Source organism: Oncorhynchus mykiss, chromosome 22, assembly GCF_013265735.2.
Source record: "Oncorhynchus mykiss isolate Arlee chromosome 22, USDA_OmykA_1.1, whole genome shotgun sequence".
In the NCBI taxonomy this organism is placed as follows: Eukaryota; Metazoa; Chordata; class Actinopteri; order Salmoniformes; family Salmonidae; genus Oncorhynchus; species Oncorhynchus mykiss.
The window spans coordinates 40227131-40252492 of record NC_048586.1 but is presented as its reverse complement, the minus strand read 5'-3'; the positions used below and the strand labels follow the sequence as shown (position 1 = coordinate 40252492).

At 47.6% G+C, this 25362-nt stretch overlaps 1 pseudogene; it reads right to left on the bottom strand.

The window, feature by feature from the left end:
• LOC110502148 overlaps positions 1–25362 on the bottom strand; it is a 47447-nt pseudogene that overhangs the window by 10974 nt on the left and 11111 nt on the right.

Sequence of the window (25362 nt, the reverse complement as noted above, 5' to 3'; positions counted from 1 at the left end):
ACCCAAACCCTAACCTTGGGGGGGGGGGGAAATCCAAACTGAACTCATCCTACCCAAACCCTAACCTTGGGGGGGAAAAATCCAAACTGAACTCATCCTACCCAAACCCTAACCTTGGGGGGGAAAAATCCAAACTGAACTCATCCTACCCAAACCCTAACCTTGGGGGGGAAAAATCCAAACTGAACTCATCCTACCCAAACCCTAACCTTGGGGGGGGGGGGGGGGGGGGAAATCCAAACTGAACTCATCCTACCCAAACCCTAACCTTGGGGGGGGGGGAATCCAAACTGAACTCATCCTACCCAAACCCTAACCTTGGGGGGGAAAAATCCAAACTGAACTCATCCTACCCAAATTCTACTGCCTGACAACTCAAAGTGAATTAATCTGCTGCTCTAAGTTCACTACATACTTCCGTCTGAGACTCGTTGAAGTCATTTGTGGTGATGTCAAAATGAGGGGTGTGGTACAAAACAAATTCATCAGCGATTGGATCATCTCTAACCAATCAAAGTATCAAAACCAATGACAAATGTCAAAACGCCGCTTTACCCACGTGTGTTCTGGCTCTGGTCCAAACCATCGGTTTCTGGGACCAATCAAAACGGTTAGACTGTGTTTGTATTCTAGAAATCAGTGGGCATGGCATAGCGTTTGGCCGGAGCAAGGAGTTTGGGTAGCCAGGCAACAAATCCTAACCTTGGGGAGAAAACCCCAAACTTAGCTTTTCCTCCCCAAACACAGCTTATCTTCCCCAAATCCTAAACTTTGTTGGAAAAATCGCACTCAGTTTATCCTCCCCAAATCCTTGGTGGGAAAAACACCAAACTGAACTCAAGTCAATATTGAGGGGCAACTTCATCCAAATCAAATCAAATAAATTTATATAGCCCTTCGTACATCAGCTGATATCTCAAAGTGCTGTACAGAAACCCAGCCTAAAACCCCAAACAGTAAGCAATGCAGGTGTAGAAGCACGGTGGCTAGGAAAAACTCCCTAGAAAGGCCAAAACCTAGGAAGAAACCTAGAGAGGAACCAGGCTATGAGGGGTGGCCAGTCCTCTTCTGGCTGTGCCGGGTAGAGATTATAACAGAACATGGCCAAGATGTTCAAATGTTCATAAATGACCAGCATGGTCAAATAATAATAATCACAGTAGTTGTTGAGGGTGCAGCAAGTCAGCACCTCAGGAGTAAATGTCAGTTGGCTTTTCATAGCCGATCATTAAGAGTATCTCTACCACTCCTGCTGTCTCTAGAGAGTTGAAAACTGCAGGTCTGGGACAGGTAGCACATCCGGTGAACAGGTCAGGATTCCATAGCCGCAGGCAGAACAGTTGAAACTGGAGCAGCAGCACGGCCAGGTGGACTGGGGACAGCAAGGAGTCATCATGCCAGGTAGTCCTGAGGCATGGTCCTAGGGCTCAGGTCCTCCGAGAGAGAGAAAGAAAGAGAGAGCATACTTAAATTCACACAGGACACCAGATAAGACAGGAGAAGTACTCCAGATATAACAAACTGACCCTAGCCCCCCGACACATAAACTACTGCAGCATAAATACTGGAGGCTAAGACAGGAGGGGTCAGGAGACACTGTGGCCCCTTCCGATGATACCCCCGGACAGGGCCAAACAGGAAGGATATAACCCCACCCACTTTGCCAAAGCACAGCTCCCACACCACTAGAGGGATATCAACCACCAACTTACCATCCTGAGACAAGGCCGAGTATAGCCCACAAAGATCTCCGCCACGGCACAACCCAAGGGGGGGCACCAACCCAGACAGGAAGATCACATCAGTGACTCAACCCACTCAAGTGACGCACCCCTCCTAGGGACGGCATGAAAGAGCACCAGTAAGCCAGTGACTCAGCCCCTGTAATAGGGTTAGCGGCAGAGAATCCCAGTGGAAAGAGTGGAAGCGGCCAGGCAGAGACAGCAAGGGAGGTTCGTTGCTCCAGAGCCTTTCCGTTCACCTTCACACTCCTGGGCCAGACTATACTCATTCATACTGTATGACCCACTGAAGAGATGAGTCTTCAGTAAAGACTTAAAGGTTGAGACCAAGTCTTTATTTATTTATTTATATTAATTTTACCTTTATTTAACTAGGCAAGTCAGTTAAGAACACATTCTTATTTTCAATGATGGCCTAGGAACAGTGGGTTAACTGCCTGTTCATTATGTTTTCGAATGACATCCCCAAGAGGTCAAATATATAGTGAATCCTACTTCTGATCGGTGCTCATCGATGCCTACCTTCTCAGCCTACTAGACAATGCTTTCTCTGTTCATTAAGTTACAATGGACAATACTATTTTAAATGCTCCTATGTCCATACCTTCTCAGCTTCCTTGGTGTCGTCAAACAGGCATCCCCGTCTGCGAGCAGGGGTGGTCTTGGCTGTGGCCCACGGCTCCATCCACATGTTCCCCGGGATCTTCATCCTGGCACTCAGGTCGCCCCTGACCACCGTGTCCCCGCTCTCGTCCACCACCTCCTCCTCAAAGTAGTCCCTGGGGGAGTACCACCGCACAAAGTCCTCCAGGGTACAGCCCGGATTCGCTGCCTGACACAGAATCAGACACAGGCAGGCATGTCAATGTTTCATTATGTTTCTGAGCTCTACACAGTCAATACAGTGCCTTCAGAAGGTATTCATACCCCTAGACTTATTCCATATTTTTGTTGGGTTACAGCATGAATTCAAAATGGATTAAATATTTGTTTTCTTCTTACCCATCTACACACAATAACCATAATGACAAAGTGAAAACATGTTTTTTGAAATGTAATGCACATTTACTGAAAATGAAATCCAGAAACATCTCATTTATATAAGTTTTCGCAATACTTCAATACTTTGTAGAAGAACCTTTGGCAGCGATTACAGCTGTCAGTCTTACTGGGTAAGTCTCTTACTGGGTAAGCCCCCGCATCACCGGGGGCAAACTACCTGCCCTCCAGGACACCTACACCACCCGATGTCACAGGAAGGCCATAAAGATCATCAAGGACAACAACCACCCGAGCCACTGCCTGTTCACCCCGCTATCATCCAGAAGGCGAAGTCAGTACAGGTGCATCAAAGCTGGGACCGAGAGACTGAAAAACAGCTTCTATCTCAAGGCCATCAGACTGTTAAACAGCCACCACTAACATTGAGTGGCTGCTGCCAACACACTGACTCAACTCCAGCCACTTTAATAATGGGAATTGATGTAAAATATATCACTAGCCACTTTAAACAATGCTACTTAATATAATGTTTACATACCCTACATTATTCATCTCATATGTCTACGTATATACTGTACTCTATATCATCTACTGCATCTTTATGTAATACATGTATCACTAGCCACTTTAAACTATGCCACTTTGTTTACATACTCATCTCATATGTATATACTGTACTCAATATAATCTACTGCATCTTGCCTATGCCGTTCTGTACCATCACTCATTCACATATCCTTATGTACATATTATTTATCCCTTTACACTTGTGTGTATAAGGTAGTAGTTTTTGGAATTGTTAGTTAGATTACTCGTTGGTTATTACTGCATTGTCGGAACTAGAAGCACAAGCATTTCGCTACACTCGCATTAACATCTGCTAATCATGTGTATGTGACAAATAAAATTTGATTTGATTTGTTTGTATACATCCACACTGAGTTGAGGAGGGGGCTGGTATGTGCTGCATGGCTGTCATATTACCCACCATTCATCAGCGGTCCATCCTCCCTGCTCTGCACCGGCAGGGACTGGGATAATTAAAGCTAAAATGCCAGATTATGCTTGGCTAAGCACAATTGCACATAGAGCCGGTTGGCCCCGGCCCCGAGACAGCTCACACTAAATTTAGAGGCCATTCTAACTCAACTAATCGCTATACCTGAGTACACAACATTCTTCTTCCTCTAGTTTATAACCTCGCTCCCTCCCTCCCTCTCTTGTCAGCTGTTGTTGGAGCTCAGAGAGGACAGAATAAGAAGAGGTTGAGAAGAACATACTCCAAAGTAGAGCATTTAGTGGGCCAGTTAAAAACAGACCGGGGTAATGCGACAAAAAGTTGCGACTGTGCCCCTCCGACGGAACACTATTTGTCAGCGTTTGTTACCGTTGGGAACAAAGGGGGTGGAGCCGGAAGTCCCATCAGAGACGTTTAAAGATGGTGACCTGATGTTCCGAACCTCTTGGGTCCAACAGCAAGTTAGCAGGTGAGGCTGAATGCTACTCAGCAGAAAAATGTGGTATGGTGACAACAGAGATTAATTCAGCTTTTTTTGGCCTGTTTCTATAACTTTCAGGGAGCTATTAAATGTAACTTGGCTAAATTCATTCAAGATGCATACATAGTGGGATTGTAAAGAGTTGGTTTGTAGATGTGTCCTCATGACAAAGGAAGGAAATTGACTTTAATATTCAAAAGCATTTTCAGTACCAGTCAAAAGTTTGGACACACCTACTCATTCAAGGGTTTTGTAGGATAATAGTGAAGACATCAAAACTATGAAATAACACATATGGAATCATGTAGTAACCAAAAAAAGTGTTAAAGAAATATAAAATTATTTTATGAGTAGGCACCCTTTGCCTTGATGATAGATTTGCACACTCTTGGCGGCATTCTCTCAACAAGCTTCATGAGGAATGCTTTCCCAACAGTCTTGAAGGAGTGCCCACATATACAGAGAACTTGTTGGCTGCTTTTCCTTCACTATGTGGTCCAACTAATCCTAAACCATCTCAATTGGGTTGAGGTTTGCTGATTATGGAGGCCAGGTTATCTGATGCAGCACTCCATCACTTTCTTTCTTGATCAAATAGCCTTTACACAGCCTAGAGGTGTGTTTTGGGTGATTGTCCTGTTGAAAACAATTTATAGTCTCACTAAGCATTTATAGTCTCACTAATCACAAACCAGATGGGATGGTGTATCGCTGCAGAATGCTGTGGTAGCCATGCTGGTTAAGTGTCACCAGCAAAGCACCCCCACACCATCACACCTCCTCCTCCATGCTTTACGTGGGAACCACACATGCATAGATAATTCGTTCACCTACTCTGTGTCTCACAAAGACACAGCGATTGGAACCAAAAATCAAAAATTCGGGCTCATCAGACCAAAGGACAGATTTCCACCAGTCTAATGTCCATAGCTTGTGTTTCTTGGCCCAAGCAAGTCTCTTCTTCTTATTGGTGTCCTTTAGTAGTGGTTTCTTTGCAGCAATTTGACCATGAATGCCTGATTCACGCAGTCTCCTCTGAACAGTTGATGTTGAGATGTGTCTGTTACTTGAATAGTGTGAAGCATTTATTTTGGCAATTTCTGAGGCTGGTAACTTTAATGAACTTATCCTCTGGAGCAGAGGTAACTCTGGGTCTTCCTTTCCTGTGGCGGTCCTCATGAGAGCCACTTTCATCATAGCGCTTGGTGGTTTTTGAGACTGCACATGAAGAAACGTTCAACGTTCTTAATTTTCCGCATCGACTGACCTTCATGTCTTAAAGTAATGATGGACTGTCATTTCTCTTTGCTTATTTGATATGTTCTTGACATAATATGGACTTGGTCTTTTACCAAATAGGGCAATATTCTGTATAACACCTCTACCTTGTCACAACATAACTGATTGGCTCAAATGCATGAAGGAAAGAAATTCCGCAATTTAACTTTTAACAAGGCACACCTGAAATGCATTCCAGGTGACTACCTCATTAAACTGGTTGAGAGAATGCCAAGAGTGTGCAAACCTGTCATCAAGGCAAAGCGTGGCTACTTTGAAGAATCTCAAATATATTTTGATTTGTTTCTCACTTTTTTGGTTACTACATGGTTCCATATGTGTCATTTTATAGTTTTGACGTCTTCACTATTATGCTACAATGTAGAAAATAGTAAAAATAAATAAAAAACCCTTGAATGAGTAGGTGTTTACATTTTTTACTGGTACTGTATGTGTTGAGTTTTCTAGGTCCCGTGTGGCTCAGTTGATAGAGCATGGTGCTTGCAATGCCTTCGATTCCCACGGGGTACCAGTATGAAAAAGTACCTAAATGTATACACTCACTAATGCAAGTCGCTCTGGATAAGAGTGTCTACTGTTACTGACATAACATCATCCACTATTATTCAACACTATGGATGTCATGTTGTCTTGTCTCTGTCCTTTCCCTTCACCCTGTCTCCCTCTGCTGGTCGTGTCAGGTTACCTTTTCTCCCCTTCTTTCCCCCAGCTGTTCCCTGTCTCCTCCTAACTACCCATTCACCCCGTTCCCCACCTGTTCCCTTTTTCCCTCTGATTAGGTCCCTATATCTCCCTCTGTTTCTGCTCCTGTCCTTGTCGGATTCTTGTTTGTTTGTTTGTGTCATTCATGCCTGAACCAGACCATCGTCGTGTTACTGTAACCTTGTCCTGTCCTGTCGGAATCTGCCTGTCCGTCTGAGCCTACGTTTTGTTTTCGTCATTAAAGTAACTCTGTTTTGTTAATTCGCTTTTGGGTCCTCATTCACGCACCTTAACAGAAGAATCCGACCAAGAATGGACCCAGCGACTTCGGATCCTCTCCACTCAGCCGTCGAGATCCAGGGAGCGATGCTAGGCAGACACGAGCAGGAATTGTCTGCTGCTCGACATGCCGTTGAGACCCTGGCCACCCAAGTCTCCAACCTCACAGAACAGGTTCACCATCTCCGCCTCGATCCACCGGCCACTTCCAGGGCTTTCGAATCTCCGGAGCCCAGAATCAATAACCCGCCGTGTTACTCTGGGGAGCCCACTGAATGCCGCTCGTTCCTCACCCAGTGTGATATTGTGTTTTCTCTCCAGCCCAACACTTACGCCAGGAGCACTGCTCGTGTCGCCTACGTCATATCTCTCCTTACTGGACGGGCTCGTGAGTGGGGCACGGCAATCTGGGAGGCAAGGGCTGAGTGTACTAACCAGTATCAGGACTTTAAGGAGGAGATGATACGGGTTTTTGATCGATCTGTTTTTGGGGAGGAGGCTTCCAGGGCCCTGTCTTCCCTATGTCAAGGCAATCGATCCATAACAGACTACTCTATTGAGTTTCGCACTCTTGCTGCCTCCAGTGGCTGGAACGAGCCGGCTTTGCTCGCTCGTCTTCTGGAGGGTCTCCGCGCAGAGGTAAAGGATGAGATTCTCTCCCGGGAGGTTCCTTCCAGCGTGGATTCCTTGATTGAACTCGCTATTCGCATTGAGCGACGGGTTGATCTTCGTCACCGAGCTCGTGGAAAGGAGCTCGCGTTCTCCGTTGCCCCCCTCTCCGCATCACTACCATCTTCCTCTGCCGGCTCGGGAGCTGAGCCTATGCAGCTGGGAGGTATCCGCATCTCGACTAAGGAGAGGGAACGGAGAATCACCAACCGCCTCTGTCTCTATTGCGGTTCTGCTGGTCATTTTGTCACTTCATGTCCAGTAAAAGCCAGAGCTCATCAGTAAGCGGAGGGCTACTGGTGAGCGCTACTACTCCTGTCTCTCCTTCAAGATCCTGCACTACCTTGTCGGTCCATCTACGCTGGACCGGTTCGTCAGCTTCCTGCAGTGCCTTAATAGACTCTGGGGCGGAGGGCTGTTTTATGGACGAGACCTGGGCTCGGGAACATGACATTCCTCTCAGACAGTTAAGGGAGTCCACTGCCTTGTTCGCCCTGGATGGTAGTCCTCTCCCCAGGATTCAGCGTGAGACGCTACCTTTAACCCTCACTGTTTCTGGTAATCATAGCGAAACCATTTCTTTTTTGATTTTTCGTTCACCTTTTACACCTGTTGTTTTGGGCCATCCCTGGCTAGTTTGTCATAATCCTTCCATTAATTGGTCTAGTAATTCTATCCTCTCCTGGAACGTCTCTTGTCATGTGAAATGTTTAATGTCTGCTATCCCTCCTGTTTCCTCTGTCTCTTCTTCACAGGAGGAGCCTGGTGATTTGACAGGGGTGCCGGAGGAATATCACGATCTGCGCACGGTGTTCAGTCGGTCCAGGGCCACCTCTCTTCCTCCACACCGGTCGTATGATTGTAGTATTGATCTCCTTCCGGGAACCACTCCCCCCCGGGGTAGACTATACTCTCTGTCGGCCCCCGAACGTAAGGCTCTCGAGGATTATTTGTCTGTAGCTCTTGACTCCGGTACCATAGTCCCCTCCTCCTCTCCCGCCGGAGCGGGGTTTTTTTTTGTCAAGAAGAAGGACGGGTCTCTGCGCCCCTGCATAGATTATCGAGGGCTGAATGACATAACAGTTAAGAATCGTTATCCGCTTCCTCTTATGTCTTCAGCCTTCGAGATCCTGCAGGGAGCCAGGTTTTTCACTAAGTTGGACCTTCGTAACGCTTACCATCTCGTGCGCATCAGGGAGGGGGACGAGTGGAAGACGGCGTTTAACACTCCGTTAGGGCACTTTGAATACCGGGTTCTTCCTTTCGGCCTCGCTAACGCTCCAGCTGTCTTTCAGGCATTAGTCAATGATGTCCTGAGAGACATGCTGAACATCTTTGTTTTCGTTTACCTTGACGATATCCTGATTTTTTCACCGTCACTCCAGATTCATCTTCAGCACGTTCGACGTGTCCTCCAGCGCCTTTTAGAGAATTGTCTTTTTGTGAAGGCTGAGAAGTGCACTTTTCATGCCTCCTCTGTCACATTTCTCGGTTCTGTTATTTCCGCTGAAGGCATTAAGATGGATCCCGCTAAGGTCCAAGCTGTCATTGATTGGCCCGCTCCTAAGTCACGCGTCGAGCTGCAGCGCTTTCTCGGCTTCGCGAACTTCTATCGTCGTTTCATCCGTAATTTCGGTCAGGTGGCAGCTCCTCTCACAGCCCTTACTTCTGTCAAGACGTGCTTTAAGTGGTCCGTTTCCGCCCAGGGAGCTTTTGATCTCCTCAAGAATCGTTTTACATCCGCTCCTATCCTTGTTACACCTGACGTCTCTAGACAGTTCGTTGTCGAGGTTGACGCGTCAGAGGTGGGCGTGGGAGCCATTCTTTCTCAGCGCTCCCTCTCTGACGACAAGGTCCACCCATGCGCGTATTTTTCTCATCGCCTGTCCCCGTCGGAACGTAACTATGATGTGGGAAACCGCGAACTGCTCGCCATCCGGTTAGCCCTAGGCGAATGGCGACAGTGGTTGGAGGGGGCGACCGTTCCTTTTGTCGTTTGGACTGACCATAGGAACCTTGAGTACATCCGTTCTGCCAAACGTCTTAATGCGCGTCAGGCGCGTTGGGCGCTGTTTTTCGCTCGTTTCGAGTTCGTGATTTCTTATCGTCCGGGCTCTAAGAACACCAAGCCTGATGCTTTATCTCGTCTCTTCAGTTCTTCAGTAGCCTCCACTGACCCCGAGGGGATTCTCCCTGAGGGGCGTGTTGTCGGGTTGACTGTCTGGGGAATTGAGAGGCAGGTAAAGCAAGCGCTCACTCACACTCCGTCGCCGCGCGCTTGTCCTAGGAACCTTCTTTTCGTTCCCGTTCCTACTCGTCTGGCCGTTCTTCAGTGGGCTCACTCTGCCAAGTTAGCCGGCCACCCTGGCGTTCGGGGTACGCTTGCTTCCATTCGCCAGCGTTTTTGGTGGCCCACCCGGGAGCATGACACGCGTCGTTTCGTGGCTGCTTGTTCGGTCTGCGCGCAGACTAAGTCCGGTAACTCCCCTCCTGCCGGCCGTCTCAGGCCGCTTCCCATTCCCTCTCGACCGTGGTCTCACATCGCCTTAGATTTTGTCACCGGACTGCCTTCGTCAGCGGGGAAGACTGTTATTCTTACGGTTGTCGATAGGTTCTCTAAGGCGGCTCATTTCATTCCCCTTGCTAAGCTTCCTTCTGCTAAAGAGACGGCACAAATCATCATCGAGAATGTTTTCAGAATTCATGGCCTTCCGTCAGACGTCGTTTCGGACAGAGGTCCGCAATTCACGTCTCAATTTTGGAGGGAGTTTTGTCGTTTGATTGGGGCTTCCGTCAGTCTCTCTTCCGGCTTTCACCCCCAGTCTAACGGTCAAGCAGAACGGGCCAATCAGACTATTGGTCGCATCTTACGCAGTCTTTCTTTTCGCAACCCTGCGTCTTGGTCAGAACAGCTCCCCTGGGCAGAATACGCCCACAACTCGCTTCCTTCGTCTGCAACCGGGCTATCTCCTTTTCAGAGTAGCCTCGGGTACCAGCCTCCGCTGTTCTCATCTCAGTTCGCCGAGTCCAGCGTCCCCTCCGCTCAGGCTTTTGTCCAACGTTGCGAGCGCACCTGGAAGAGGGTCAGGTCTGCACTTTGCCGTTATAGGACGCAGACTGTGAGGGCTGCTAATAAACGTAGAACTAAGAGTCCTAGATATTGTCGCGGTCAGAGAGTTTGGCTCTCCACTCAGAACCTTCCCCTTAAGACGGCGTCTCGCAAGTTGACCCCGCGGTTCATTGGTCCGTTCCGTATTTCTCGGGTCATTAATCCTGTCGCAGTGCGACTTCTTCTTCCGCGATACCTTCGTCGCGTCCACCCGGTCTTCCATGTCTCTTGTGTTAAGCCCGTTCTTCGCGCCCCCGCTCGTCTTCCCCCCCCCCCCCCCCCATCCTTGTCGAGGGCGCACCCATCTACAGGGTCCGCAGGATTTTGGACATGCGTCCTCGGGGCCGTGGTCACCAGTACCTTGTTGATTGGGAGGGGTACGGTCCGGAGGAGAGGAGTTGGGTTCCCTCTCGGGACGTGCTGGACCGTGCGCTGATCGAGGATTTCCTCCGTTGCCGCCAGGTTTCCTCCTCGAGTGCGCCAGGAGGCGCTCGGTGAGTGGGGGGGTACTGTCATGTTGTCTTGTCTCTGTCCTTTCCCTTCACCCTGTCTCCCTCTGCTGGTCGTGTCAGGTTACCTTTTCTCCCCTTCTTTCCCCCAGCTGTTCCCTGTCTCCTCCTAACTACCCATTCACCCCGTTCCCCACCTGTTCCCTTTTTCCCTCTGATTAGGTCCCTATATCTCCCTCTGTTTCTGCTCCTGTCCTTGTCGGATTCTTGTTTGTTTGTTTGTGTCATTCATGCCTGAACCAGACCATCGTCGTGTTACTGTAACCTTGTCCTGTCCTGTCGGAATCTGCCTGTCCGTCTGAGCCTACGTTTTGTTTTCGTCATTAAAGTAACTCTGTTTTGTTAATTCGCTTTTGGGTCCTCATTCACGCACCTTAACAATGGAGGCTTCACATGGAGATACTTCCAAAATGAAATTATTTTAAGTGCATTTAGTACTAAAACAGACATCGCTACAGTACATCAGCTAAATAAGACCTCAATCAAATGTTCAATTGCACACCCAACATAATATCTAATACGAAGCATTTCATTGATATTGATAACACAATTAGCATGCCCTCCACTGTGCCACTGTGAGAGATGAGGGAGATTGTGAGAATCTAATCAAACGCCCCCCCAGTCTGACACACTGACTGACCGAGAGGTCTGAGACCACTAATAGGCTCCTGTGCCACTCACCCAGTCTGGGTGGCAGTGAGTGTGTGTGTTTGTGTGCCTCTCTCTCTCTGTGTGTGTGTGTGTGTGTGTGTGTGTGTGTGTGTGTGTGTGTGTGTGTGTGTGTGTGTGTGTGTGTGCGTGTGTGTGTGTGTGCGTGTGTGTGTGTGTGTGTGTGTGTGTGTGTGTGTGTGTGTGTGTGTGTGTGTGTGTGTGTGTGTGTGTATGCAAGCGTTAATGTCAGGGTGTGTGTACTGTATTGTCGGTCTAGTTGTCAGTGTGGGTGTGTGAGGAGTTGTCTAGTTGTCAGGGTGTGGGTGTGTGAGTGTCCTCACCTTAAAAGACTCCATGTCTGAGAGCAGACAGGCACTCTGCATGCGAGCGCGGAGGTGGGCATGACGTGGCTGACGTGCCCAGTTTGGCCAACACCTCCGACTGCTCCTCCAGCAGGTCCTCTGTCATGGGCGCTGGCTCCTATGGTGTGGGAAAGAGAACATTCAGAGTTTCAGTGTGTTTTAGGGGGTTAAGTGTATGTATGAAGTAGCATGGGTGTGTGTGTGTGTGTTGCTTTTCAAGACACGGAAGCCGGAAACCAACCCTAAACATTTAACTATATGTGCCAGGAGATACAACACAGTACTTATTAGTGTGTGAGTGTGACACTAGGTTTGGCCCTGTCAGTTACTCTGAGCAGGACCGAGGACAAACTGACAGCTTGTCAGATTCATTAGGGCCCTGTGGAACACTGGAACACCTGAGGCACCTACAACCCCCTACCAAACCCCCATCAGCCCTGGCTAATGAACACTGCTTCTGTCTGGTAGAGCCATGTCCACAGTCCACAGTCCTGTCTAGTCTCCATGTTCCTAAAGGGCAACTGAACACTGCACAATGTTCGCTAAAGCCTGTCTCGGTTCCACAACTGGTAAGGCAAGTCATGATCACAGCCACTCAGGTTCATAAATCAAATGGTTGTTTGAATTAACACAAAATACTGACTGTAGAGTGGGGTCGGCCGAACTTGCTTGATGAATTCCCTTGCTTGATGAGTTCCCTTGCTCTTGTGAGTCACACAGAAAACACAGGTTCAATCCCCAGAGAGTTATGTACAAGATTCACTAGTTCAGATAAAGCTGCTAAAAGAAAAGTCCCTCATTTCATAGAGAATAAAAAGGTTTTCTGTTTCTGCACCCTGGCCAGGTCCTACTAATCACCCCAAACAGGTCCCCAAAACAACCACAAACAGGTACCCAAAACAACCACAAACAGGTACCCAAAACAACCACAAACAGGTCCCCAAAACAACCACAAACAGGCACCCAAAAGAACCACAGACAGGCACCCAAAACAATGATTCAGCACCCTGGCCAGGTCCTACTAATCACCCCAAACAGGCACCCAAAACAACCACAAACAGGTACCCAAAACAACCACAAACAGGCACCCAAAACAATGATTCTGCACCCTGGCCAGGTCCTACTAATCACCCCAAACAGGCACCCATAACAACCACAAACAGGTACCCAAAACAACCACAAACAGGTACCCAAAACAACCACAAACAGGTTCCTGTTTGTGGTTGTTTTGGGGTACTTTTGGGTTGTTTTGGGTACCTGTTTGTGGTTGTTTTGGGTACTTGTTCGTGGTTGTTTTGGGTACCTGTTTGTGGTTGTTTTGGGTGCCTGTTTGTGGTTGTTTTGGGTACCTGTTTGTGGTTGTTTTGGGTACCTGTTTGTGGTTGTTTTGGGTGCCTGTTTGTGGTTGTTTTGGGTGCCTGTTTGGGGTGATTAGTAGGACCTGGCCAGGGTGCAGAATCATTGTTTTGGGTGCCTGTTTGTGGTTGTTTTGGGTACCTGTTCGTGGTTGTTTTGGGTACCTGTTTGTGGTTGTTTTGGGTGCCTGTTTGTGGTTGTTTTGGGTACCTGTTTGTGGTTGTTTTGGGTACCTGTTTGTGGTTGTTTTGGGTACCTGTTTGTGGTTGTTTTGGGTACCTGTTTGTGGTTGTTTTGAAAATTACAGGCCTCTCTCATCTTTTTAAGTGGGAGAACTTGCACAATTGGTGGCTGACTAAATATTTTTTTGCCCCACTGTACATACATACAGTACCAGTCAAAAGTTTGGACACACCTACTCATTACAGGGTTTCTTTATTTGTACTATTTTCTACATTGTAGAATAATAGTGAAGACACCAAAACTATTAAATAACACATATGGAATCATGCAGTAAAGCTTTTTCATTATTTTGTCTTCTCTTGCTCTCATATACACTAGACTGTTTTTCAGGACTTCGAGCTTGGCTTAGTTTGATGAAATCATGCATATTATACCTGTGTTTTGAAGGGATAGTTCACCCAACAACCGTACTCCCTATTTAGTGCACTACTTTTGACCAGAGCCCTATGGGCCGTGGTCAAATGTTTGCACTGTATAAGGTATAGGGTGCTATTTAGTACGCAGAAGAGTTTGGAGGTATAAATAGTGGAGAGGAGAGGCGGCCAAACACTTTACCCACTGAAGACTAATTCAACCCAGGGAAGGAAGGTGAGACTGCCGAGCAGAGCAAGTGTGTGTGAGCAGTGTGGAGCAGAGCCAATCCGCCTCATTACAAATGAAGTGGCATCGCCATGAATCTAAAACACCTATCTCTGCCTGCCCCCTCTCTTCCCCGACCCTATCCCTGCTGTTTAAAAGACAGAGAGAGGGAGGAGGAGTGTGAGAGGAGAGAGGAAGATGGATAGGGAGAAAGAGAAAATGTGTTAGAGAAGGAGAGAGAGCGAGGAAATGTCTGAAAGGGACTAGAAGAAAAAGCGGAGATGGAGACAGATTCAGACAGAGACATACAGACATACATACAGATGTAGGAAGAGAGAGAGAGACAGAAGAGGAGAGAAAGTGTCATGGAGAGGACAGACAGCAAGAGAAAGACAAAAGAGAGGATACATATTAAGGGATAGTGGGTGTGATATATGACTGATAGAGACACGTTTGGAGAAAGGTGTATGGATGAGAGGGAGAGAGACAAATGAAGAAAAGACAAGTACAAAAATCGTGATACACCAGCGTGTGTGTCTGTCTGTGTGTGTGTGTTTGTGTCTGGAGACGCCCATGCCCAGCCCACCAGAGGATCAGTCTTCTTGCCCTCTACTTCCCTGTGTTTGAGGGGTGCAAAATCCACTTAAACATCACTGGATTGATTGCTTTCATTTTACTCCTGCTTGTGCCTGTCTTGCTCGTGCCTGTAGTTTTTTTCCCGATAACGTTACGACCGCGGAAGTGACCTGCCAAACACACCCCGGTAAAGGCTGAAATGGGCTCAATGGAATACATTGTCTTTCCGTTGCATCTATAAGAACGCTAAAGCTTCGTCAGTGAATAAACGCATCGTCCCGACACTTACATCACAAGGAGAAGAAAAATGACTTTATTTTCACGCACGTTAATTTTTTTGTGGAATAGAAAAAATTGAATTTAATACAGTTAAAATGTTTAATAAATTAGATGAGCTGAAATGAAAGCAACTTCCGAAAATGAACACTCAGATTATAGTGATATATCTGACCTTGCAAACATTGTAAAGTATAGGTGTAATCTAGAGCCAATCGCGTTGACTTTTAACCCGAAGGTAATCTGCTATTGACACACTTGTCGAATTACGCAACAGAACGTGACAACAGTAATTAATGCGGCAGTCTAGACAGATCAGGTTAGCGCAGGTAGGCATGGACAGAGCACATTTTTGGTGGTTAACAGCCCTTTTCCACCCCTTTATGTTAATCTATCCCTATATATAGTCTACCATTATATTTATGCAAATGAGGCACATCTAACTTTCATTATTTTAATACAAAATATTTTTTACAAATACCTCAAATACCTCACAAATATATCATTACAAAATGTATATATAATCTAAGACAAAAATGTGAAATCTGATAATAAATTGAATACCCAAACTGTTATTATTTGTCTGTGCCATTAAAATGTTTTATGTGTCATAATTCAGTCAATATCTGATTCATTTTAGTTTGGAGTATCTTCATCCATTGTCCAACTGTTGTTTTTATTACAATTCTGTGTGTGTGTGTGTGTGTGTGTGTGTGTGTGTGTGTGTGTGTGTGTGTGTGTGTGTGTGTGTGTGTGTGTGTGTGTGTGTGTGTGTGTGTGTGTGTGTGTGTGTGTGTGTGTGTGTGTGTGTGTGTGTGTGTGTGTGTGTGATGGAGATTGTGCACGGTCCAGACAGCCACCGCAGCAGCAGCCTCAGAGCCTGTGTGAAGCCGTCGGGGCCGTTCTAGAAGAAGTGCTGACACTCGTTTATTTCACACTCACACCTTTCATCCATCTCTCCCTCACCGCTCCACACAGCACATGATCGTTCCGCTCTCTTAACTAGGCAAGGCATCCATCCTCGCCTCGCCTTTTTCCAACATCTGCTATGTGTGTCTGTGTGTGTCCGGGGTCGTCTTTGTGTGTGTGGATAGAAACTGACTTCAGACAGCTTGGGCCACACTCTCCCCTCCTCAGTGACCGCCTATCGCCTCGTGTTAATCATTGACGAGGGTCAGCCTCAACCCATTGCATTAATTAGCTCTACTTTTCAGCCCCATCTATAATTGATGAGGAGGAGAGGAGCTACAAATCACTCCAGGAGCTGGGCTCTGGGTTCACTCAAACAGCAGGGAGAGAGGGAGGGGGGGGGGGGGGGGGGGGGGGGGGGGACGGACGACACGGAGGGAGGGACGGAGGGGGGGAGGTGGGACACAGAGGGAGGGACGGAGGGGGGGGGGGGCATGGAGGGAGGGAGGGAGGGAGGAGGGAGGGAGGAGGGACAAAGGGAGGGAGTACACAGAAGGGAAGGACGCAGGTTGGGAGGGAGGAGACACACTCACAGCATAGAGGCTAAATCAGTGGTGGTCGCCACATTTGAGAAGACATTGCCTTTATAATAAGATGTATTATAGTAGCTATCTGCCCCCAAAAGCCTTTGACAATTAGAGGCTGAGCACTAATGCTTTTGTGGAGTTGATTCTGTCAGTCTCGGTGTCACGTCATGCTTCTCATTACCATACTTATTAAGATCAACCCTTTATCTGTGACTTTTAAAGATAATTAGGGGTTTTATATTACAACTGTGATTTATTACAAGTCTGTGAAAAATGAAATATGCACTGTGTGCATGTACTGAATTCGTCAGGTACTGCGTTAAAGTGATTTATGGTACCACAGTAACAATGAGTTACTGGATCGTTACAATATAGTAATGAATAGATCAATGTGTTAGACTGGTGCAGATTGTACAGTAATCTACAATGGCTGGCTGTGTGTCTAAACAGTGCCATTGATAACGATATGGTAGGTATTTGAACATACACTATATATACAAAAGTATGTGGACACCCCTTCAAATTAGTGGATTCAGCTATTTCAGACGCACCCGTTGCTGACAGGTGTATAAAAATCGAGCACACAGCCATGCATTCTCCATAGACAAACATTGGAAGTAGAATGGCCTTACTGAAGAGCTCAGTGCCTTTCAACGTGGCACCGTCATAGGATTCCTTTCCAACAAGTCAGTTTGTCAAATTTCTGCCCTGCTAGAGCTGTCCAGTCAACTGTAAGTGTTGTTATTGTGAAGTGTAAACGTCTAGGAGTAACAACGGCTCAGCCACAAAGTGGTAGGCCACACAAGCTCACAGAACGGGACCGCTAAGTGCTGAAGCGCTTACTGAGGACATTGTCTGTCCTCAGTAACAACACTCACTACCGAGTTCCAAACTACCTCGGGAACCAACGTCAGCACAATAACTGTTCGTTGGGAGCTTCATGAAATGGGTTTCCATGACTGAGCAGCTGCACACAAGCCTAAGATCGCCATGTACAATGCCAAGAGTCGGCTGGGAGTGCTGTAAAGCTCACCACCATTGGACTCTGGAGCAGTGGAAACGCGTTCTCTGGAGTGATGAATTACACTTCACCATCTGGCAGTCCCACGGACAAATCTGGGTTTGCCAGAAGAACGCTACCTGCCCCAATGCGTAGTGCCAACTGTAAAGTTTGATGGAGGAGGAATAATGGTCTTGGGCTGTTTTTCATGGTTCGGGCCACGCCCCTTAGTTCCAGTGAAGGGGAATATTAACCCTACAGCATACCAGACATTCTAGATGTTTCTGTGTTTCCAACTTTCTGGCAACAGGTTTTTCATGACAGTTTTTTTTTATTTAACCTTTAATTAACTAGGCAAGTCAGCTAAGAACAAATTCTTACTTACAATGACGGCCTAGGAACAGTGGATTAACTGCCTTGTTCAGAGGCAGACGACGGAGTTTTACCTTGCCAGCTCGGGGATTCGATCTAGCAACCTTTCGGGTTACTGGCCCAACGCTCTAACCACTAGGCTACCTGTGCACATGTCCCCCGTGCACAAATATCGAGGTCCATACAGAAATGGTTTGTTGCGATCGGTGTGGAAGAACTTGACTGGCCTGCACAGAGCCCTGACCTCAACCCCATCGAACACCTTTGGGATGAATTGGAACACGCCCAACATCAGTGCCCAACCTCCCTAATACTCTTGTGGCTGAATGGAAGCAAGTCCCCGCAGCAATGTTCCAACAAGCCTTCCCAGAAGAGTGGAAGCTGTTATAGCAACAAAGGGGGGACCAACTCCAATTTGCTTACCGCCCCAATAGGTCCATAGACAACGCAATCGCAACCACACTGCCCTAACCCATCTGGACAAGAGGAATACCTATGTGAGAATGCTGTTCATCGACTACAGCTCAGTATTTAACACCATAGTACCCTCCAAACTCGCCATCAAGCTCGAAACCCTGGGTCTCGACCCCGCCCTGTGCAACTGGGTACTGGACTTCCTGAAGGGCCGCCCCCAGGTGGTGAGGGTAGGTAACAACATCTCCACCCCGCTGGTCCTCAACACTGGGGCCCCACAAGGTCGCGTTCTGAGCCCTCTCCTGTACTCCCTGTTCACCCACGACTGAATGGCCATGCACGCCCCCAACTCAATCATCAAGTTTGCAGACGACACTACAGTGGTAGGCTTGATTACCAACAATGATGAGAGGGCCTACAGGGAGGAGGTGAGGGCCCTCGGAGTGTGGTGTCAGGGAAATAACCTCACACTTAACGTCAACAAAACAAAGGAGATGATTGTGGACTTCAGGAAACAGCAGAGGGAGCATCTCTCTATCCACATCGAGGGGACAGTAGTGGAGAGGGCAGTAAGTTTTAAGTTCCTCGGCGTACACATCACGGACAAACTGAATTGGTCCACCCACACAGACAGCGTGGTGAAGAAGGAGCAGCAGCGCCTCTTCAACCTCAGGAAACTGAAGAAATTTGGCTTGTCACCAAAAGCACTCAAACTTTTACAGATGCACAATCGAGAGCATCCTGTCGGGCTGTATCACCGCCTGGTACGGCACCTGCTCCGCCCACAACCGTAAGTCTCTCCAGAGGGTAGTGAGGTCTAAACAACGCATCACTGGGGGCAAACTACCTGCCCTCCAGGACACCTACACCACCCGATGTCACAGGAATGCCAAAAAGATCATCAAGGACAACAACCACCCGAGTCACTGCCTGTTCACCCCGCTATCATCCAGAAGGCGAGGTCAGTACAGGTGCATCAAAGCAGGGACCGAGAGACTGAAAAACAGCTTCTATCTCAAGGTCATCAGACTGTTAAACAGCCATCACCAACATTGAGTGGCTGCTGCCAACATACTGACTCAACTCCAGCCACTTTAATATTGGAAAAATTGATGTAAAAAATGTATCACTTGTCACTTTAAACAATGCCACTTAATATAATGTTTACATACTCTACATTATTAATCTCATATGTATATACTGTACTCTATACCATCTACTGCATCTTGTCTATGCCGTTCTGTACCATCACTCATCCATATATCTTTATGTACATATTCTTCATCCCTTTACACTTGTGTGTATAAGGTAGCTGTTGTGAAATTGTTAGGTTAGATTACTCATTGGTTATTACTGCATTGTCGGAACTAGAAGCACAAGCATTTCGCTACACTCGCATTAACATCTGCTAACCATGTGTATGTGACAAATAAAATTTGATTTGATTTCATAGTTTTGATGTCTTCACTATTATTTTACAATGTAAAAAATAGTAAAAATAAAGAAAAACCCTTGAATGAGTAGGTGTCCCCAAACTTTTGACTGGTACTGTACGCAATATACCCAAGTGACATGGGTGTACAGGGGTGTGGTGCTTGTATTACAGTATATACGGTAATATACCTGAGCGAAAGAGATATATAGGGGTGTGCACTACATTATATAGAGTATTATAAACTGGGTGGTTCAAGCCCTGAATGCTGATTGGCTGATAAGCCGTGGAATATCAGACCGTATACCACGGGTATGACAAAACATATATTTTTACTGCTTTAACTACGTTGGTTTATAATAGCAATAAGTCACCTCAGGGGGTGTGGTATATGGACAATATACCATGGCTAAGGGCTGTATCCAGGCACTCCGCGTTGCGTCGTGGTATATTGGCCATATACCACACCCCCCTCTGGCCTTATTGCTTAAATATACCTGAGTGACAGGGATGTACAGGGGTTCCGTGGAGCTGAGCAGGGTCAACTTCCCGTGTGGGTGGAGCCGACCCTCCGGCTTGCCCGCCTATGCCCCGTCCTCTTTAGCCCCGCCCTTCTTGTCGTCTGTAGAGGGACCGTCCTTCACCAGCTCTGTGTCCCTCAGACACTCAAAGAACTCGTCTTCGCTCTCGCTGTAGCTCCACGTGTCCCGTGACTTCCCAGGAGACACCTCTATCGCGCCCACCACCGTTGCCGCACTCTCCGGTCCCAGGCACCCATTCTCGACCCTGACACTTTTCTCTCCCTCTTTCTCCCTCCTTTCGCCATTTTCCTCCCGTCATCCCTCGCTCTCTTGCTCTCGGTGCAGCAGTTGAGCATTTTGGAGAAAGACACAAGCAGCAGAGGGCAAGCTTTTGGGAGGTATGTGTGTTTTGCGCCCTTATCGAGCCATTTCTCCTCAACATGTCCCTGTGTCCCCATAATTCTCTTTATGGGCACACGGGGACAGAGAGAGAAAGGCGAGAGAGAGGGAGGGAGCAGCGACGAGAGAGGGAGAGAGAGAGGGACTCAACAGCAACGAAAGCGAATGAGCGAGAGAGAGAGAGAGAGAGAAGGAGGGCAGCGACGAGAGAGAGAGAGAGAGAGAGAGAGGGAGCAGCGAGAGAGAGAGCAGCGAGAGAGAGATAGCAGTGAGAGAGAGAGAGAGAGAGAGAGCAGCGAGAGAGAGAGGTAGAGAGGGAGCAGAGAGAGTGAGAGAAGAGAGAGAGCAGAGAGAGAGAGGTCGGGAGAGAGAGAGAGCAGCGAGAGAGAGAGCAGCGAGAGCAGCGAGAGCAGCGAGAGAGAGAGCAGCGAGAGCAGCGAGAGAGAGGTCGGGAGAGAGAGAGAGCAGCGAGAGAGAGAGCAGTGAGAGCAGCGAGAGAGAGCAGCGAGAGAGCAGAGAGAGAGAGAGAGATGGAGATTGGCTGATAAGCCGTGGTATATCAGACCGTATACCACGGGTATGACAAGAGCAGCGAGAGAGAGAAGGAGCAGCGAGAGAGAGAGAGAGAGGGGGGGAGCAGCGAGAGAGAGAGAGAGAGGGTGAGGGAGAGAGAGAGAGAGAGAGAGAGAGAGAGGGTGAGGGAGCAGCGAGAGAGAGAGGGAGCAGCGAGAGAGAGAGAGAGAGAGGGAGCAGCGAGAGAGAGAGAGAGAGAGAGGGTGAGGGAGCAGTGAGAGAGAGACAGAGAGAGAGAGAGAGAGAGGGAGCAGTGAGAGAGAGAGAGAAGCGAGAGAGAGAGAGAGAGAGAGAGAGGGAGCAGAGAGAGAGAGAAGCGAGAGAGAAATAGAGAGAGGGAGAGCGGAGCAAGAGAGAGAGAGCAGCAAGACAAAGAGGGAGCAGCCAGAGAGAGAGAGAGAGAGCAGCAAGAGAGAGAGGGAGCAGCCAGAGAGAGAGAGAGAGAGAGCAGCAAGAGAGCGAGAGGGAGCAGTGAGAGAGAGAGAGAGAGAGAGAGAGAGAGAGGGAGCTGCGAGAGAGAGCCCATAAGTAGAACTAGAGGAAGAGAGCGAGGGATGACGGGAGGAAAATGGCAAAAGGAGGGAGAAAGAGGGAGAGAAAAACCGAGAATGGGTGCATGGGACAGGAGAGTGCGGCAACGGTGGTGGGCGCGATAGAGGTGTCTCCTGGGAAGTCACGGGACACGTGGAGCTACAGCGAGAGCGAAGACGAGTTCTTTGAGTGTCTGAGGGACACAGAGGTGGTGAAGGACGGTCCCTCTACAGACGACAAGAAGGGCGGGGCTAAAGAGGACAGGGCCAAGGCGGGCAAGCCGGAGGATCGGCTAAGGCCAGAGGGGGGTGTGGTATATGGCCAATATACCACGACGTAACGCGGAGTGCCTGGATACAGCCCTTAGCCATGGTATATTGTCCATATACCACACCCCCTGAGGTGACTTATTGCTATTATAAACCAACGTAGTTAAAGCAGTAAAAATATATGTTTTGTCATACCCGTGGTATACGGTCTGATATTCCACGGCTTATCAGCCAATCAGCATTCAGGGCTTGAGCCACCCAGTTTATAATACTCTATATAATGTAGTGCACACCCCTATATATCTCTTTCGCTCAGGTATATTACCGTATATACTGTAATACAAGCACCACACCCCTGTACACCCATGTCACTTGGGTATATTGCGTACAGTACCAGTCAAAAGTTTGGGGACACCTACTCATTCAAGGGTTTTTCTTTATTTTTACTATTTTCTACATTGTAAAATAATAGTGAAGACATCACATGGTTAGCAGATGTTAATGCGAGTGTAGCGAAATGCTTGTGCTTCTAGTTCCGACAATGCAGTAATAACCAATGAGTAATCTAACCTAACAATTTCACAACAATTACCTTATACACACAAGTGTAAAGGGATGAAGAATATGTACATAAAGATATATGGATGAGTGATGGTACAGAACGGCATAGACAAGATGCAGTAGATGGTATAGAGTACAGTATATACATATGAGATTAATAATGTAGGGTATGTAAACATATAAAAGTGGCATTGTTTAAAGTGGCTAGTGATACATTTTTTACATCAATTTTTCTAATATTAAAGTGGCTGGAGTTGAGTCAGTATGTTGGCAGCAATCACTCAATATTAGTGGTGGCTGTTTAACAGTCTGATGGCCTTGAGATAGAAGCTGTTTTTCAGTCTCTCGGTCCCTGCTTTGATGCACCTGTACTGACCTCGCCTTCTGGATGATAGCGGGGTGAACAGGCAGTGGCTCGGGTGATTGTTGTCCTTGACGATCTTTTTGGTCTTCCTGTGACATTGGGTGGTGTAGGTGTCCTGGAGGGCAGGTAGTTTGCCCCCGGTGATGCGTTGAGAGAGAGAAAGGGAGCAGCGAGAGAGAGAGAGAGAGAGAAGCGAGAGAGAGAGAAGTGAGAGAGCAGCGAGAGAGAGAGAAGCGAGAGAGCAGCGAGAGAGAGAGAGGGAGCAGCGAGAGAGAGAGAGAGAGCAGCGAGAGAGAGAGATAGAGCAGAGAGAGAGAGCAGAGAGCAGAGAGAGAGAGAGAGCAGCGAGAGAGAGAGCAGCGAGAGAGAGAGAGAGAGAGAGAGAGAGAGAGAGAGAGATCGAGAGAGAGGGAGCAGCAAGAGAGAGAGAGAGCAGCCAGAGAGAGAGAGAGAGAGAGAGGGAGCAGCGAGAGAAAGAGAGAGAGAGCAGCGAGAGAGAGAGAGAGGGAGCAGCAATAAGAGAGAGAAGAGAGAGAGAGCAGAGAGAGCAGAGAGAGAGCAGGGAAAGAGAGAGCAGAGAGAGAGCAGCAAGAGAGAGAGCAGCGAGAGAGAGAGAGAGCAGCGAGAGAGAGAGAGAAGAGAGAGAGAGAGAAGAGAGAGAGAGCAGAGAGAGCGAGCAGGGAGAGAGAGAGCAGAGAGAGAGAGCAGCGAGAGAGAGAGAGCAGAGAGAAAGAAAGAGGGTGAGGGAGCAGCGAGAGAGAGAGAGATAGAGAGAGAGAGAGGGAGCAGCAATGAGAGAGAAGAGAGGGACACAGTGCTGCCTGGAAGCCTCTTCCTCTTATTAAAGTGATTGCAGTTAAAGAGGCTCTCACTGCTCTCCGCCTCGACTTTCCAGAAAGATATTACCTCTCTTTCCCTCTCACCCTCCCACTCTCCCTGTCTCTCTGGGCATCTTTATTACCACCTCTCTCCCTCCTTCCCTCTTTCTATTCTTCTCTCTTTCTCTCTCCATCCTTTCCTCCCCCAGGTGAGGAGTGGGTGGCTGAATAAGAAAAGTGTTTATGGGTCTATCTGGGCTATCTGCAGACGTCTGGCAGGGCTGTGGGGCTAGGCAGTGCTCACTCTCTCCATCCTTCCATCTCTCCCTCTCAACTCACTCCATCTCTCCCTCTGCTCCCTGTCGACTCACTCTCTCGCTCCCTCTCCATCTCTCCCTCCGCACCCTGTCGACTCACTCACTCCCTCATCATCATCATCATCATAAGACATTAGTATCCGTTGGCTGAAGCTCACCATTCTGTTCTGACGTTCTTAAATCATCCCCTCCAGGATCAATTTACACTAAATTCAGCAAACTCTCTGAGGAGAAATGTACCAATTCTGCACTACAAGTATCTCTGCCAGACTAATATGCAAAACAAAAAAAAGAAAGATCCTGGTGTACAGTCGTGGCCAAAAGTTTTCAGAATGACACAAATATTAATTTTCACAAAGTTTGCTGCTTCAGTGTCTTTAGATATTTTTGTCAGATGTTACTATGGAATACTGAAGTATAATTACAAGCATTTCATAAGTGTCAAAGGCTTTTATTGACAATTACATGAAGTTGATGCAAAGAGTCAATATTTACAGTGATTCCGCAGCTGAATCAACTTTAGGAGACGGTCCTGGCGCTTGCTGGACTTTCTTGGGCGCCCTGAAGCCTCCTTTTGTGGCAGGGCTGAAATGCAGTGGAAATGTTTTGGGGGGATTCAGTTCATTTGCATGGCAAAGAGGGCTTTGCAATTAATTGCAATTCATCTGATCACTCTTCATAACATTCTGGAGTATATGCAAATTGCCATCATACAAACTGAGGCAGCAGACTTTGTGAAAATTAATATTTGTGTCATTCTCAAAACTTTTGGCCACGACTGTACAGGTAGCTTCTGCTATCATCATATTAATACACATTAATCCATTTTAATCCATTCTTCCTAAACAATTAACTTCGGCATTCAGATTGCTTTTGTGCTGGATTAATGCTTTCATGTAGCTATTGTTCATGTTCATGTGTTGGGCTTTATCAAAGACTTTGCAGAGTACTTTGCTGTTGTTGCAGGCCTTCAAGGGGGAAGAGGACATCTCTGACAAAGCCTATTTGGACTAAGTAAACAGTCTTAGTAATAATTATAGCGAGGTCTGTAACTATACAGTTGATAGACTGGACCCAACTGTGCACATATGGACCTCACTGCATTGATTACTGAGGTTGTTCACACAGTAAACTACAGACTATTAAAAATGTATGATCGGTTAGTTACCTGGAGTTTCTGGTGGAGGAGACAGCAGAGGAGGTGTGGGGGACCACCGACCAGTCTGAATCAGAGGAGACAGCAGAGGAGGTGTGGGGGACCACCGACCAGTCTGAATCAGAGGAGACAGCAGAGGAGGTCTGGGGGACCACTGGCCAGTCTGAATCAGAGGAGACAGCAGCGGAGGTCTGGGGGACCACCGGCCAGTCTGAATCAGAGGAGACAGCAGAGGGGTGTGGGGGACCACCGACCAGTCTGAATCAGAGGAGACCTCAGAGGAGGT